This window comes from Catharus ustulatus, chromosome 1 (assembly GCF_009819885.2).
Source record: "Catharus ustulatus isolate bCatUst1 chromosome 1, bCatUst1.pri.v2, whole genome shotgun sequence".
NCBI lineage: Eukaryota > Metazoa > Chordata > Aves > Passeriformes > Turdidae > Catharus > Catharus ustulatus.
In genome coordinates this window covers 162,931,157-162,949,159 of record NC_046221.1, presented here as the reverse complement: position 1 = coordinate 162,949,159, position 18,003 = coordinate 162,931,157, and positions in this window count along the sequence as shown.

Here is an 18,003-nt window from a genome sequence, read left to right as displayed (position 1 = left end):
CGCTCATCTCTCTGAGTGAAAAATGGCCAGGGCTCCTCTTTTGCATGAGGGCTGGAAAACTCCACGGTGCTCAAACAAGCGGAGCAGCCTCCAACAGGACCATTCATCATCCGGAAAAGGCGGCGGCGACAACCCCTGCGCCAAAAAAAACGGGGAAAAAAATTAAGTTGTGGGTTTTATCCAAGCTTAAATGATCTCAGCCATTAATATGACACGACAGGCAGAGCACCACACTTCCCTGGTTTCCTTGGGATCTGACAGAGGTCTCCAGGACAGCGGCTCTATTACCTGGTTGCTTTTGTTGCTGTGGTTTCCCAGTTCCAGGGAGTTTTTCCAGGGGGTTTTGGGCCTACTGCCCAATGTTTGTGTTGAGCCTGTGTGGATTTCCAGGATGGGCTGGGAGCAGGAGGGCAGGATGAGGAGTTGGGAAGGAGAGGAGGGAGCAGTTTCTGAGCAGAGCTTTCTACCCAGCTGGGAATGGATTTTTTTCTGGAGACGGTTTGGAGTAGGAAGATTCCAGATTTGCTAAATTATTTTCTTCCACAATCCACACTTCCAGCTTGACTTTTGTTGGACTGTCTGAGCTTTGGGATGGTCACCCATCCCTGGAAGTGTTCAAAACCAGGCTGGACATGGCTTGGAGAAGCCTGGGATAGTAGAAGATGTCCTTGCCCATGGCAGGGGTTTGGAATGAGATGATCTTGAAGGTTCCTTCCAACCCAAACCATTCCATGATTCTGTGACTGTTCTTCAGCTTGGAGAACACTCTCCTTGTAAAGCAATCAGCTGTCACAGACCCCTCTGCTTTCCATGTTTGTATCCCTTGGGATTAGTCCAAACAGTCCCAGATCTTCTCTCCAAATATCCAGGGCTATGATCCTTCATTTTTGTTTTGCTCTTTTCCCTCAAGATCCAGAATCCTGGAATTATTTAGGTGGGAAATGACTTCCAAGATCACCAAGTCCAACCTGAGACCAATCCCCACCTCGCCACCAGCCCCAGCCATTCCTTGGACACCTTCAGGAATCCTTCCACCACCTCCCTGGGCAGCCCCTGACCACTTTTCCATGAAGAAATCCCTCCTGAAGTCCATCCTGAACCTGCCCTAAATGATCCCACGTTTGGGAAGGTGAACACAGACTTTTCCAGGAGGTGACAATGACACAGCCAGGTGGCCCCAGCTGCACCCTGAAGGGCACAGGTGGGATTCTCCCTCCTCCCGCCCTGCTGGGACTTCTCCAGGTGCTCAGGTGGGAGCCATCACGTGGAGCACATCCGTGACCACCTGTGGAACGAGGAGGACGTGGATCAGGATTTTATTTAGAAACGCTGACTGATAAGGAGCTTAGATCCAGATCCTGTGGATCTTAATCCCCTGGGAGTTTTGAACGCAGAGATGAAATCAAAACCGGAAGGAAAAACTTTCACTTTTTTTTCCTTTTCTTTCTCTCATTCTTTTATTTCCTCTCCAAGAGGTCTTTGAATGGGTGGGATTGGTCCCTTGCCAGCATGAGGGAGCTGAGCTGATGGGAATTTCTGGCCACTTTTTGTCACCCTCACCCAGCTGGTGTCATCACCACATCAGGGAGATTCCAGTGGACCTTCCTGGCCTCAAAATCTCTTCCCAATCTTTCCTCAGATGATTCCCTGGCTAAAATCAGCCCTGAGGTTGCCCAAACCCTGGGTCCTGCCCTTGTGATCCATCCTGTGCCCCATGACAGTGACCTGAGGGGCTGGCAGGGGATTTGTCACCTGCAGGGCTGCGTGCACTGGATCTGTGGTGACATTTCGTCCCCAAGCCGGCTGAGCTGTCCCACATTTGCGGCTCCACGTGGTGACATCACTCCTTCCACAGCCCCACGTGAGTCTAAGACGCTTTCAGGGGCTTGCAGGGTGATGAAAATCCCAACAGGAGCCTGAGGATGAGTTTTCCCCCTGGGAAGGTTTCCTCCCCTCGGGTGCAGACACTTTCCCACCATTCCAAACATTCAATTTTCCCACTTCCTCAAGCCCAGGGAGATCCTGGAGAACTGCAAATGTTGCAGCCCAAACCTTGATGTGCCACTCACAAGGATGGAAAGAGAATCATGGAATGATTTGGGTTGGAAAGGACCTTCAAGATCATGGAATTCCACCCCCCAACCATGGGTAGGGACATTTTCCACTATCCCAGGTTGCTCCAAGCTTCATCCAACTTGGCCTGGAACAATCCCAGGGATGGAGCAGCCTCAGATTCTCTGGGAATTCTATTCCAGGGCCTCACCACCCTTGAGGGAAGAATTCCTTCCCAAAATCCCATCTATCCCTGCCCTCTGGCAGTGGGAAGCCATTCCCTGTGTCCTGTCCCTCCATCCTTCATCTCAAGTCCCTCTCCAGCTCTCCGGGAGCCCCTTTAGGCACTGGAAGGGGCTCTGAGCTCTCCCTGGATCCTTCCCTTCTCCAGGCTGGACATTCCCAGCTCTCCCAGCCTGGCTCCAGCCTTTGGAGCATCTCCAGAGACTCCTCTGGACCTTTTCCAGCAGCTCCACGTCCTCCTGACATTGAAGATACCAAAACTGGATGCTCCAGTTGGGATCATCACAGGCTGCAACCTTCAGGGCAGATCTCCGATCTCTCCCTCCCTTTTGCCAGGATTTTATAGCTCAAACCCACAAGGGATTCTCTGTAGCTTAAGGTCTTTTCTTCGTCTGTCCTGATCTTTTTGATCCCAAGGATGGGCAGGGAACACTGGGAATGCCATCCTGATGAGATTGATTTTATATTTCTATTCTGTTGTCTCAGAGGACACAATAAAAAACACTTCCAAAACCCAGCCCAGCTTTTTATTTTAAACCAAATCTCTACCTTGGGCTTAGCCAGGCCTGAGAACACCTCAAAATTTTTCTTAAATCAAAAGTGGAGCATTTGGCAAGACAAGAAAAAAAGGGAAAAAAATCAAAAGCATCTTCCTAAGGTGTTTGGGAAGCCAAGAAGGTCCTCATTACAGTCATGATATCAAACAGCCTTTTTCCTATCCATATAAAATAATTCCCTGGATCTAATTTTAGACAATTTAGGCCATTTTGTAGGAAAGTTTGGAAAGAAAAAAAAAAATTCCTGGTGTCTCATGAAAGTCAAATTGAGTCAGGTCTCTTTCTTTTTCTTATTTTTTTTCCTTCTTCAAGGTGATTTTCCCCATTTGGATTTTAGGGATCTTGGTGTTCTTCCTAAGGAAAGTGAGGAACAAAGTCCTTGGGAGCAAACTTCCTTGGGTGCTTTCATACCAAGCTTAAATCTGAGGAAGAAATTCATACAGATATAGATAAATTTATAGATATGGATATGTTATATGTGCATGTGTATGAGCAAAACAGACTTAAGACAGGACTTTTCTTTGGCTTAAAATGTTAATATTTGAGCTGAGCTCCCTCTCCCATCCACCTCATTCCCAATTTAATCCACTTTAGACATGGGGGAAACTGAGGCACGGCCACTCTGCCCGCACTCCCAGCGATCCTGATTGCTCAGCTCTTGGCTTGGCACCTTTTTTGGGCTGGATCCTGGTCTCCTGGAGGATGAGCATCCTCCAGTGAACAAACCTTGGGAGTGCCACGAGGCAGAACCGCTCGATGATGCCGAGCCCGTGCTGGGAAGTCCCCGTGGCTCCTGAGGTAATTTCTAAGCAATTCCTGACCACTCAAGCATTTAAATCCTTTGCAGACTCAATTAAAAGGTTTTGGGGGAGTTGCTGGGTGTTTTGGGAGGTGGTTTTTTTTTTCCCCTAAAAGCCTTTTAAACAGCACTAAAAAAGTCTTTCCTCATTTCCTCTGCGGGATTGGCAGAGTGAGGACAAGGAAAGCCTGGGGTCATTCCGGGAGTCATTAATCCTGCTGGACAGGAGCTTTGTTGGCAATATTTCCCTCTCCAGCTGGGTGAGATCCCACTGTTCCCGAGAGCCTGGAGGAGTCAGACCCAGCTTTGGGCCCAGGCTGGAGCAGCAAAGCTTAAAGTCATCCTACAACACTAAGCCTGGCTTATCTTTATCTCTTGCTGGGAGGCACAAGGGGGTAGAGAGAGAAATTTCTCCTCACTGGGGGTTTTCTCCTCTTTTCATCCATGGTAGGAGCAATCTGGGGTAGTGGGAAGCGTCCCTGCCCATGGAAGGAGGTGGAATGAGATGGGCTTGAAGTCCCTTCCAAGCCAAACAATTCCATGATTCCAAGACAGGGAATTCCCCTTGCTGGTTTAACCAGTCCCATAAAATGGGATCCTTGGTTTTCCTTCCAGGCTGCCACATCCACATGGAACATTCCCCACGGATGGCAGAAGGCAGGACACCCATTGGGATGCTCTCAGAATTGGCCAAACATCTCCTGGCTTGAAGAGGAAGACAAAGTCTTCCCAAATCCCTGCCAATCCAATCCCTGCTCCTGGGACCACTCTTGGAGCACTCTCCAAGTGGTGGGAAGACACTGTGAGTCCCCCTCTGCTTCCCCTTTCCCACTTGGGATTGTTCCTTGAATTCATGGCAGGTTCGGAGCATCTTTAGGAAAAGCAAAGCTCGTTCTTTCTCCTCTTCCCCTCTGTCACCCCCGGATGCTGCCCAGAGCAATTCTCATCCTTGTCAATACTGCCTTGGATGGCGGGGTCAATCCGGTCAGCATCCACCTTGGAATCATTTCCAGGGGTTGTTAGGGATAAAATCAATCAGTCCATGAACGACTCATTCCCAGCAGGCACAGCCTGGACCTCCTGCATCCCACTTTTGGGGATAAATGAATTTTGCCTTTTCCTTGCCCCACCTCAGTTTCCCCCCTCATCCCTTCAAACATTCCTATCCCCATCCCAAGCCCTGGAAGGTGCCTCTGAGGAGCCAGCTGGGCTCCATAAGCCCTTAAGCAGCTCGGGGCCATGCCCACGTCACGGAAGCCACGGCTGGGATGGCCGAGGTGAGCAGGACAGGTTTTCGGGAGCTCATCTCCCACCGGGATGCTCCCAGGCTGGGACAGACGTTGGATTAGGGGTTATTATCCCTCTCCAATTATAGCAACGCCTAATCCAAGGATGATGCTTTTGACAGGTGGAGATGAGGGATGGATCCATCACTCCTGACATTAAGGCGCTTCCAGAGGCTCCAGGATTCCCATCATCCACAGGGATCACAGCTCTGCTCCAGGTGAGGTCCTTGCTGCTGCTGGGACCCCTTTGACCCCCAAAAAAAAGTTCAGAGCAGAGTTTGCAGCAGGGACAAACAGGAGGGATCATATCCAGGCCCTTTTTCCTGAGGAAGGTGGCTTTGGGACACAGCAGCTCCAAGGATTTTTCCTTTAGTGCAGCACCTGACGTGGCACTTTCGCATCTGTGTCCTAACGAAGCAGTGATTAATTATCTCTGGGATCCTCCTAAAGGAGCCAGCACATCCCAAACCTGGCCCTGACTCCCCCCCTGAGCAGGGCTGGGCTCTCTCCTCTCCCCCTTCCCTGTTTTTCCACTCTGCCTTCCCTCTCCCACTAAATTAATCTCCATTGCTCCAAAGGTCTCTCTGGCACACGCCGCTGACCCAAGCTCAAATTGATTTTTTTCCCTCACCCCTCACCCTTCGCTGTTTTCTGCCAGCAAAGCACAGCGAGGATTTTTTTTTTCCCCCCACCTGGAATTATTTTGATTTTTTAGTTTTGGAGGGACTAAACTTTGACCTTTCAGAAGTGAAAAGGAATTATTTCCATGCAGGGAAGTGGGAAATGAGCCTGGAAGGTGGGGGCCCTTTTTTATGGCTGTTTAAGGGGTGAAGTTATCCAGGCAGCTCCTGGGGGATTCATTTTTCCTGCTTTTTCCCTGATTTTCTGTGGGTTAAGGCAACTGATTTCTTCCATTTCAAACAAATCAGTGGAAAACCGTCCTGTCCTGTGGCTTGTAGATGTTCTGGTGGCCCTGGTTTTTCCTTTTTTTTAAAAAAAAACCCTTCAAAAAATCCAATTTTTTTTGAAAACCTTCAAATTAGGAAGAAATCCCTTACTCAGAGGGTGATGAAACACTGCACCAGGTTGCCCAGAGAAGCTGTGGCTGCCCCATCCCTGGAAGTGTTGAAATCCAGGTTGGATGGGGGTTGGAGCAAGCTGGGATAGTGGAAGGTGTCCCTGCCCATGGAAAACGGTGGAATTCCATCATCTTGAAGGTCTCTTCCACCCCAAACCTTCCCTGATTCCATAATTCAAATCCTCTCTCTGACCAAAACGAGGTTCCTTTGGCAAATCCCTGCTTTGAGGAGGTTTTCCAAACCTCTGGAAAGAACTGGAAGTTTCCTGCATGTTTCACTCCCAAGATTCCTGTGTGTCTATGAGAAAGGAATTTAAATTTTTCCATGAAAGAAGAAATCTTCCTGCAGATGTGGAGCAGGGTGGTGGGATGGGACCTGATCTGTCTCCACTTCCCATTTTTCCTCTTCAAAGGGAAATCCACCAGCACAGGCAGGAAATGTCTCCATGGAGGAGAAGGAAATATAATTATAATCCCTGTTCCATAAATTAGGGATGAATTAAGGAAAAATCAAGAATTCCCAGGATGTCCCTACAGCACCAGCTCCCATTGGGAGCACAGTGAGTGCCAAGGGAAAAGAAGTGGACGTAGAGAGCAGAAGGAACAAAGAAAATCAAGGAATGACTCTGATCCAGTGGTCTCCAACTTGGGGTTGAGAATTTTCCAGCACTTTTCCAGGGAGTTTTTCCTCCTGGGAAGCTGGAGAGGGATGGAGAGATGAATCCGGGTGCTTGATCCAGCTTTTCCTGCCTGGGATAGGCACTGGGATGGCTGGATTCCCAGGAATTCCCCATCTCTTGTGAGATTTCTCTTTCTTTTCCCAGTCTGGACATGCTGCAGGAACACTTCTCGTGGGGGGAATATGGGAGCTTCAATCCTGGATAAAACATTCCAACATCCCATTTGGCACGGCAGGGCCTCCTCCCTCCGTGCACAGCATTCCTGGATAAGAGGCAGGGTGTCCTGGAATGTGTTCCATGGAATGAGAGCAGCATTCTCAGCCCTGGCATGAAACAGTGGATTCATCTTGGCCAAAACCCAGGAAAACAGGACCCTATGGATCTTCTCATTCCAGGGCTTGGAGAAGGAGCCAGCAATGCTTTGGCAGAGGCACTGAGGGCAGTGTTAAACTGCATCAAAATCCAAAGAATTTTGCCCAGGGAAGGGTCTTCCCACTTTTCCTGGGTCTGAAAAAGGAATGGGAATGTTTGAAAGCTTGGCCCGATCCCACCATGGGATTTAGGAGCAGCATCCTGGCAGGGACAGAACATCCAGCATCATTCCAAGGGTCAGCCTGGTGTTGGATTTCAGCTCCAGGGCCCAGGTGGGGAAGCTGCTCCCAAAATTCCTCCCCGCAGCCAAGTCAGCAGCTCTGGAATTGGTTCCTCAGCAGGATCTGGGGGACGTCTCAAGGACAAGGCTCCTGCAGAGGCCACGTGGGGCTGGGGACACCAGGATGTCACACACAGTGAGACCAGGGTGGGATGGGTGGAGTGGAGGGAAGAGGGAAAGAGAGAACTGTGAGAAATTTTGGATGGACTCATCCCTGGATTTGCATAGGAGTCATTTTGGGACGGGTGGCACAGGGTGAGTGTCCCCTCTGGAAGTGTCTTGGGGACATTTCTCCATCAGGCTTGGGATTGAGACATTCAGGGCACCCTTTCCTACATCCCTAAAGTAGGAATTCTGGGCAGAATCCCTGATCCAAGTGGTGTCCCAGACGGGACCTTCAGGAGGGAGGCAGAAGGGGAACCTTGGAATCAGCCATTCCCTAAATTGTGCTCCCTGCTTGGAGCTGGAAAATCCTGTGGTTCTTTACCAATGACCCTTCACATTACAGAAGTTCAGTGGTTTCCAGAGAAGGGTTAAAACATCAAGAAAGGAAATATTTTGGGATTTATCTCCTGAACAAAACAGATCCAGGTTTTGTGCTGTCCTCAGGAGCTGCTCAGGTTTCTTCATCTTTGCTGTGCCAAAAACCCTGGAATGGAGAGCAGGAAAAGGGAGAAGTGGTGGCTGGGGAGGAGGATTCCCAGCAGAGCTGCTGAGAAATTCTGGGATGAAAATTCCTGTGTTATCCTGGCCTGCAGAGGAGGGGCTGGAGCAGCTGAGAGGATTCAGGGAAGGATTCAGGGACACCAGGAGCTTCCCATGGGATATGATGGAGTTGGAGGAGTTTTGTCACCATGAGGTTTTTTGGGATGTGTCCATGTCACAGCTGAGGGGATCAGTGTGGGAAGCCTCCAACTATCCTGGAATGATCAAAAATAGACACAGCCCTGCTTCCAGAGCCTTTGGAAAAGCTGGGAAATAGTGGGAATGCAGTGCCAGGTTAGAGCCAGGATAAGAACTTGGGAAGGATGCTGCAATGCTGAGGATAAATCTGTGTAGGAATCCCCTCCTTGGAACAGCATCCCCAGGGAATGGTCACAGCTCCAAGGCCTCCAGAGCTCAGGAAAACTTTGGAAAATGTCCTCATGGTGGAATTATTGGAGTTGTCTGTACAGGGCCAGGAGATAGACTTGATGATCCTCATGGATCCCTTCCAAATCCAGGTATTTTGGTTCTCCTGAAGATCAGCAGGAATCAGGTCAGGAATTGGGGTGATGGAAAACAAACAGCAGTGAATTCTCCAAATGGAAAAATCCACTGGAAACTTGGCTTTTCCACCCCAGGAGAAGATGGCTATTGCTCCAATCCTGAGGATCCTCACCTTTCCTGAGGTTTTCCATGAGCTCATGGCTTGCTTTTCTATCACTCATGAGGATGTTCCTGGCATGGATCTCTTGCATTTTTGGGAACAAATGGAGGTGTCACCCCCAAAAGTGTCTCCAATCCCAATCCCCTGCCATCAATTCCAGGCTGGATCAGGCCAGTCCCATTTTCACTCATGAATTTGTTTAAAAAGTCCATTAATAAGGGCACAGAAATCTGGGGGTGGGATTTTCTCTCATCCATCTTTATTTTTAATGAAATTCTCTGTGTTTTCCATGAAAAAATGAAAAGGCCTTGATTCCCAAGTTTTTTTCTAAACAAAAACATTTCCTATCAAGTCACCAGAGGAAACCAGGTGGTTTTAAACAAAGACACAGAAACAATATTATGGAATCATAAAAACATTGGAGTATCTGTGGAATTTGGGCCTTTAAAGTCCATCCAAACATCCCTTTTTCTGGGATTTTGTTTAACTAACAAATTACAATTCCCAACTTCTTCTTATTCGGTTTCTGGAGGGTTTTCACTTTTATTTTCATTTATTTTCATTTCCAGCTATGGATTTTTGGGATTGCAGGATCAGGAGAGGTGGTACTCATATGGAGATGTTGGGGAGCATCATCCAGACTTTTCTGGGTGAAATCCTTGGAAATCCACTCAGACCACAAAAATCCTCCCTGGTCATCACCAGTGAGACCTTCAGGGATGGGCACAAGGAAAATATTCCATGGGAAGGGGTCAGATGAGGGATGAGATGAATGGGAATGATTTGGGAAGTGGGAAGGATGGTGGGATTCATTTCCCAGATTGGAAGGAGACCTTCTCCTGCTGCTGGAGGCTCTGGAAAAATGGGATTCATCCCTCCCTTTCCGGGATTTTTCTGCAGGATATGGAATGCCCCCAATCTCCAAAATCCTGGATTTTCTCCCTCCAAAGCTGCTCCCAAAACAAAGCAGCTCCACGGGCAAACAGGGAATTTTGGGAGTGTGCAGATCCCCAAGATTATTCCTGACCATCCCCACCTTTCTGAGCTGGACCTCACTAGTCCCAGTCTTGCACAGGATTTTTATGCTTCCAGGATTCCAAGGGATGAGGAAAGGGTTAAAAGGACTGGGAGCTGTTCAGGGCTCCTGCTGTGGGGGTTGAGGACACTCCCGGGAATTCTGCCTCATCCACAGCCCATTTCCAGAGGCTTTTCCCAGGCTTTATTTACCTGTTCAACATCATGGAGCAATTCCCACTGCAGCCTTAACATCCCACAAAAAATTCCCCATTTTATCTTAAAGGAGCACATTTTGTAACGCCCTGCATCCCTCCACGGGGCATCCATGCATCCCTAAAAAAGCTCCATGAGGGACCAGCCAGCTGCAGGGACCATCTGCACATGGATTTGCACACACAGCACTTTTCCAGGGAATTTGCACGCTCGGAGTCGGATCCTGCCCCATTCCCGCAGGAAAATCTCATCTGTGGAAGTGATGACACAGGGAGTTGGAGGGGTTTTCCTCCAATGCTGCCTGGGTGGGAATTCCAAAGTGCCCATTCCAAGCCCATCCAGCTCTGAATGTGTCCCTTGGAGGTTTTCCAGGGAGATGTGGAAATGGGATCCCACTGCAGTGTCAGGAAGCGAGGGAAAAGCAAAGAACAACAAAGAAGGGGTGAGGAGAGGAATGCCAGAGCTCTCTGGGATTCTTCAGTAAGATCTGGCGAGCTTCAGGGAAAAAAGAGGCTGGAAAACCACTGCCAGGATGAGGAGATGTCCCAGGGTGGAGTTTCCATGTCCCCAGCAATGTGTCCATGATCCATAGGGACAGACAAAGCCCTGGGTGCTGCATTGGGAACAACATTCCCAAACCCTGCGGGCAGTCCAGGGTTCCTTGAGCCACCAGAGGATCCCAGTGTGTGACATCCCTGTCCCTCCTCATCCCTGGATTGCATCTGTTGGGATTTGGGGTGAAAAATCCCATCTCATGCCACCATCATTCCAATTCCCAACCCGAGGTGGGATCCTTGCAGCAGCTGCAATCCTTCACTGTAGCTCTATCCCCCAAACAGGTGCTTTTTCCTGGAAATCAGGATAATTCCAGGAGTTTTCTTGGACAGGGATGTCCCCCCTGCCCTGGTGCCAGATGTGCTCCACAGCTGGCAGCTCCAGTTGCTGGTGGCTCCTCTCCTCGTGCTGGGCTGATGGATGGATTTTCCCAGCAGGAAATTGCTGGCAGCAGCTCAGCCGATCCATCAGCTTCTCCCTGCTCCCCATTTTTCCCTTTCCCAGCTGAGCTTGGCATCCAAGGCTCAGAAAGGGACAGTGCAAGGAAAGGAGGAGCTGTTCCCAGGAAATTGGGACATCCTGGTGGCATTCACACTCCCCAGTGCTTCCAAACCTGCCAGGAATCACCTTCACATCCATGTATTTATTCCCAGATTTTGGATGTGAAAGTCTTCAGGGCAATACCCCCATAGAGGGATGGGTTTTTCTTCCTTAGAAAACCAAATAAGAGGAGGGTTCCTGCTTTTCCCTGCATCCCTGAGGCTGGAAAAGGGGTGGTGGAGAGGGACAGTGGGGCTGGAGAAGGGATCCTGCTGGGAAGCTGCTCCCTGGCAGAGCCAGGCTCCATGGATCCTCGGGATTAATGCTTGTCCTTGCATTCCTGATGGAATTCTGTCTGCTCTGAAGGAGTCAGCTCACCTGGTACTTTTCCTGCTGGGACAGGGAAAACCCTGCAAGGTGAGGGGGAAGGTGCTGGGGATCCAGCTTGGATTCCTCATGGCATGGGAGAGCAGCTCTGGAGGTCGGTGCAATGTCAGTGCTGACCTGGATTTGGAGGGGGAAAAGGGAAAATTCTTTCATTGCAAGGAAAAACGTGGAAAGAACAGGATGAGGCTCTAAACCACCAGATCTAGTGAAGGTATCCCTGATTATTGCAGGAATTGGACTGGATGACCTCTAAAGGTCCCCCCCAAAACCGTCCTGAAATCATGGAGCAGGAATTGCACAAAATTCCAGCCCAGCTCTGAGCCAAGACCCTCCTGTTCCCTCTGGATGAGGCTTCCGAGCCCAACTGATCTTCCCTGCTTCCAGAAGCATCCTGGTGCCTCAGGAAAGGTCTCCCTGGAGAGGGGACTCCCAGGATCCTGCATCCACACACAGATCCCTCTTTTCCACTCTCCCAGAGTTGGGATCAATCAATATCTCTGGATCTAACGAGTCACAGGAGCGGAGTCCTGTGGGCTTGGGCAGGGTAATGGATGGGAAAAGCCTGTTCAGCAAGAGGGAAAGTGGGAAAAAAGGAAGGGAAAATCAATGGGAAGGATTGGGATGACATCATAGCACCATTATTATGTCATCAGCCCCACTCCAAGGATTTATCACTCTGTGATTTTCCTTGGAGCTTCCTGCCCTCTCCCAAAGCTGCTCTCGGCTTAAAAACACAGGGAACAGGGACATTCCAGAACTTGTGACATCTCTCTGGCCTCCCCATCCACTGCAGGTGTTCCCAGAGGAATGTGGGAAACAGCACTGCTGGTTCTTCCCTGTTTTCCTTTTTTTTACCTTTCATCCTTTGGGAATGAGCCTGGAAGCTTCCTGAGCCTGACCTCTTTTCTCCAATCATGTTTTCATTCTTTTCCTTCCTTTCTGTGGAGAAAAACATGGAAAGCAGAGCCCAACCTCTCGGAACAGGCAGGTGCAGGGATCAAAACTCTGCTTTCCCATCATCTGTTCTACCTGTCCTGATATTGGGATAGAAATCCAGCTGGATTAGTTTCCCACTTTCCCAGCTTCTTTTCCCATTCTTTTCTGCTGAGTTTTTCTGGGGAAAAAAACCACAACACCTGCAGAGTTTCCCTGTGGATAGGGAAAGGAAAAGGCTATTTTGGGATACCAAAACCACAGGAGTAATCGTGTTTGCCTCAGCCTGATTTAAAGGAAATATAAAAAAATATATATATGTAAAAAATCAGGATAAAGTCAACACTTCCCAAATTGGGTAATTAAGAAAACCAAGTCTCTGTAGGATCATTATCCGAGCAGCATTCCATGTGGATGGCAATTTTTAATGGCTGTTCCAGCAATTTAATATCCACTTTAATATATCCATGTTTTCCGGCACACAGAGCCAAGGCAGGGAGGCAGATTTGGGCTCAGCAAGGATTAAATGATGGGATTGTATCCCATAAAAAGCTGAGGGAACAACTCCCATCCCTCAGCCTGGTGATTAGGGAAGATAAGAGATAAAGGGCAACAGCAAAGCTGCCCCCATGTGCCTCAGTTTCCCATCCCTATGGAGCAAATCCAAGGGATTTAGGGGCTCCAAGCCAACCAGGCATGGGAAAAGCCAAATTTTCCGGCAGGGCTGACCTGAATCCAAGGAAAACCCACCCAAATCCTTACACACCACAGAACCTTCCTTGTTTTCTCCAAGCTTTGAGTCGCCTCCCATCCCAACCAGTTCCCACTGCAGGAACAGACACTGAATTCCAGTCCCACCTGCCAGTAATTTTTGAGTTTTGCCAGGTGGTGACTCCCTGATTTTCCTCACATCCCACACCAGGGGAATAGCTGTGTTCTCCCAGTGGAGCCTGGATTTGTTATTTGATCCCGAAAAATCAGCACTTCCAGGCTGCAGAGGTGTTGAGGTTTCACCTGATTTCCTGCAGGGCTGGGCAGCATCCAGATGTGCAGGGCTGGGCTGGATTCGGTGTCCAGCTGTGGCAAGCTCTGGATTGCCATCAATCCACTTGCTGGAGCTCAGCATCCAGATGTTCTGGTTTCACTTTCCAGCTGTGCCAGGCTCCTCGATCCCACGTGAGACTCGGCACCAGCCCACACACAGTCCCAGATCGGCCCCCCCATCATCCAGATGTGCAGAGCTCAGCATCCAGCTGTGCCAGAGCCATATCCAGCTGTGCCAGGCGCCTCATCCCTATGCAGGATCCATGCCCAGCTCAGCATCCAGCTGTGCAGGATTGTCCCAGGGAATTCTGGCCATATGAGGCAAGAGGTTTGGAATTATTTTGGATGTAGGTCTGACAATCCCACTAAAAAGGACTCCTGGGAGAGGCAGAGATGATCCACAGCTGGTGACTGACAGGGATTCACTCCAGGGAAAGGGCAGGGAAAGTCTGGGGAGAATGAGAATGTCTCATCCCTGAGATATCATCAGGCTGAGATCGTTCCTCAGGGAATTTTTGTTTAACAAAACATTTTCCAAAGAGCATTTCCTTGTCTGGAAGAAAGGGATACCTGTGTGTTATAGAGGCTGCAGTCTGATTTTCCTTCAAAAAGTTGGGATCTCAGCTGAGCTGTTGGCTGGAGGTGACAATGCCACCACCCTGATGTCCCCCAGGCACTGGAGGAGGGAATTTCCCCAGGGCTCGGCAGCACAAGGTTATGGACTCGGTGATTTTTAATTAATGCCATTGACACGGAGCGTGTTGGGAAAGGGGAGGGCCTGGAACGGGAAATTGTCCCTTGGAGGGACAAAGCCTGACAACCTTGTCATCCCCAATTAGCAGCTAATTACCTCCATGACGAACATCTTTATTAATCCAATTAATAGCGCGGGTGGCGTGACCTCGGCAGAGCTGCTGACTCAGGGTGGGGCTCGCCAGGAGCAGGGTGGGGGGAGGAAGGAGTGAATTCCTCCTTTCCCAACTCCTTCAGTAATTTATGGCTGATTCCCACTGATCTCCCAAATATTTCCTTTTTCATTCATCCTGTCCATCCATCTGCTGCTTGTCCATTTGTCCCATTCATAATCAAACAGGTTTTTTTGGGAAAAACAACCCCATCTTTATGTGTTAAACCATGGATCATGATGATCCAGGACACTGGGATGTCTCCCAGCTGGAATGCTGTGCTCATCCCTGGTGATCTGTAAAGGTCTCAGTGTGCAAATCTTCCCCGAGTAGGGAAAAGCTCGGGATACATGGGGAAGGGATGGAGCAATGGATCCCTGGAAGGGTGGAGGTGGGTGGATCTGTGGAGAGATGGATTGATGGGAAGAGAGATGGGTGGGTGAATGGATGGGTGAATGGATGGGTGAATGGATGGATGGATGGATGGATGATGGATGGATGGATGGATGGATGGATGATGGATGGATGATGGATGGATGGATGATGGATGGATGGATGGATGATGGATGATGGATGGATGATGGATGGATGGATGATGGATGGATGGATGGATGGATGGATGATAGATGGATGAATGGATGGATGGATGGATGGATGATGGATGGATGGATGGATGGATGGATGGATGATGGATGCACAGATGGATGGATGGATGATGGACGGATGGATGGATGATGGATGCACAGATGGATGGATGGTGGATGATGGATGGATGGATGGATGGATGGATGGATGGATGGATGGATGGATGGATGGATAGATGGATGGATGGATGGATAGATGGATGGATGGATGGATGGATGGATGGATGGTGGATAGGTGGAAGAGTGGATACATGGATAAATAAGGAGCTGGATTGGTGGACAGATAACTGACAGAGGTGAATTAATGGATTGATGGATGAATGGATATTGATGGAATTGGAGCAAATGGATTAATGATGCTGATAAGGATGGGACCAGGAATCCAGTGGGAATAGCTGGACACTGAAGGGTCACTGGAAGGCCACATGCAGGTGGGACAGGTGGAATGACAGTCCTTCATCCCTCCTGTGAGACCAGTGCTTCCCAGCATGGACCAGCACTTCCCACTGGACTTTGTGGACCCTCATTCCCTGCAAAGGGAGGATCCAAACTGGGATATCCCCTCTCAGGTAAGGCACAATCCCAGGGAGGCACCACTGAATGTCCCACATTCCCAGGGCCACCACTTGGGCTGGGAATTGCTGCAAGAGTGGGGATTTTTTTTCCCCAGCTCTCTTGTGGAGCGACCTCTCCTCCGTCTTCCCCCACAGATGGAGCCTCAATTAAATTCGGGAATCCATTTTTTAATAGGACTTTCACCTCAGCTCCCTGCTGGGCCATTAAAGCCATTATGGCAGAGTTAAGTAAGGAATCCTGGGAGCCTCTGGAGCTGTCATCCCATGTTTATGGCCCAGGCAATGTTTGCTTTATTAAAGATTCAGGAGCCATTTCCGAACGCCTCCGTTCTGTCCTTCCCATTACAGGCTGGACCCTGGTGAAAGGGTGACTGCAGGGAAAAAGAGGATTGCTCCTGAGATGGGAAAAAAAATAGGATGGGGTTGCTGGGAGAGTCTGAGGGCATGGCAGGAGCTGGAGAAAAAGGGAAGAGGAGAGGTGAGAATTTCATCCCAAAGTGCTGCTGGGTGTTGCTTTTTCAGATGCTGCAGGGTTTGGTTTTCCCTGATTTCCAGGAGTTGAGCAGGATTCAAAGGCAAATCCTGCCTGGCCCAGCCACACACATTGCCCAGAGAAATTGTGGAATCCCCATCCCTGGAAGTGTTGAAGGCCAGGTTGGATGAAGCTCTGGAATGGGGCAAGGTGTCCCTGTCCATGGAAGGGGCTGGAATGGGATGGATCCCAACCCAAATCACTCCACGATGTTGTGATCCAGCCATGCAGAGATGACATCTGGGCTTTTTCTGCGCCATGATGGGGTCCCCACTTACTTCCAGATCCCTAAAATCCCCTTCTTCCCACCACAATCCCCCATTTCCCCTTTCCATGACCGTCCTCCCTCCTCTTTTGGACTACAGAGCATAGACCCACAGAAACCACCAATATCCTACAGAAAACAGGGATCCAAGGAGATTCCCTTCTCCATCCCTGCCTTCCTGCCAGGCCAGCTCCACCTGGGCCAGGTCTAACCTGCTTCCATATGGGAGACACTTCTTCACATCCATGGGAATATGATGATGGGATGGGGATGGGGGTTATTCCCAGGTTATCCCCAAGTTCCCATAGATGAGAAGGTGATCAAGAACTCCTCATGGATCACACATGGGGTGGGATAAAGGATGGGATCCCAGCTTTTGTCTCCCATGGGAAGCAGCTGAGGATGAGGGGCCTTGGGGACAGGTAGATCCCTTCTGTCCATCTCTCATCCCAGCTGGGCAATTTCTGGATCTGAGCACCCTTGGGTGCACCTGAACCTCCACCGCTGTGACACCCAAGGGTGGCCAGAGGACGTGGAGCTACACCCGTGTTCCACACGTGACAATTTGGGACTGGGGTGGCTCAGGGTGACGAAGGGATGTGGAGAACAGGATCCAGCATGTCCCAACTGTGCCCTCTAGTGCAGCTCCACCAGAAGCCATCACCATTCCTGAACCTGCTGGTGTCACCCCTGCAGGTCCCAGTCCTCCTCCAGCTGAGGTCCCCAGCCCTGGTGACTTTCATGTCCCCTCCTTCTGAAGCCCCTCTTGGTGGCCTGATGAACTTCTTGGTGTTTGCAGCCACCTGAAGTGTCACAGAAGGGATTTTGTACCTCCACGGTGCTGGGGGGGACAGGGCCAGGAGGGGACCTCAGACCAAGAGCTGACCTTGGAAATCCCAGAGAGGACCTTGGCAAAGCTTTTAGGATCAGCCCAGGGGAGCAATTCCCTCTCTGCAGCCCCACAGGGGGGTGAGGGATGAACCCTCCAGCTTTTAGGAGCAGGGTGGTGCTCCCTCGGCTTCCAGGAAAATTCCAGCCCTTTATAGGATGGGGTTTGCTACGGGCTCAGGGTGTAGCTGCACTGCAATGTTTGGCTTCACTCCTTGCACACTTTTCCCAGTAAGATTTTTCAGGATAGAGGACCTAAAACCGCTATTTATTCCCCTTTTTTTCCGGGGTGCACCAGACTCCAAAGCACCCAGGGACACCCCGTGCCCACCCTTGGGTGCCGGAGTGGGTGGGGGGAGCCCGGTTGGGCAGATTTGGGGGGGTTGTGGGCAGTGAGTGCATTCCACAGGGTGCTGCTGCCCTCCAGTGGGCTCAGGCCGGAATTCCATGCGGATGCTTGGGAAGGCAGAGGTGGGGATGAAGCAGGGGCCGGACAAGAGAAATTCTGGAGCAGGAGAAATCCTGCTCTGCCCCTTCCCTCCAGACACGATCCCACTGCTCCAGGAGCGGTTGGAGGCAGCTCCAGCACTCATCCCTCTAAAAAACTCCAAATTTATTAGATTTGTTAGCATCCCACCACCAATCCACACCAACCTCACAGCTCTTTTCCTTCTGTTATCCCCAGGGAAAGGCAGGAACATGGATTTGGAGCCAGTGACAGCACCAGAGGTGCCAACAGGATGTGAAGGGACAAGAACACCCCGGGGACCTTCTCCTCTTGAGTTGTGC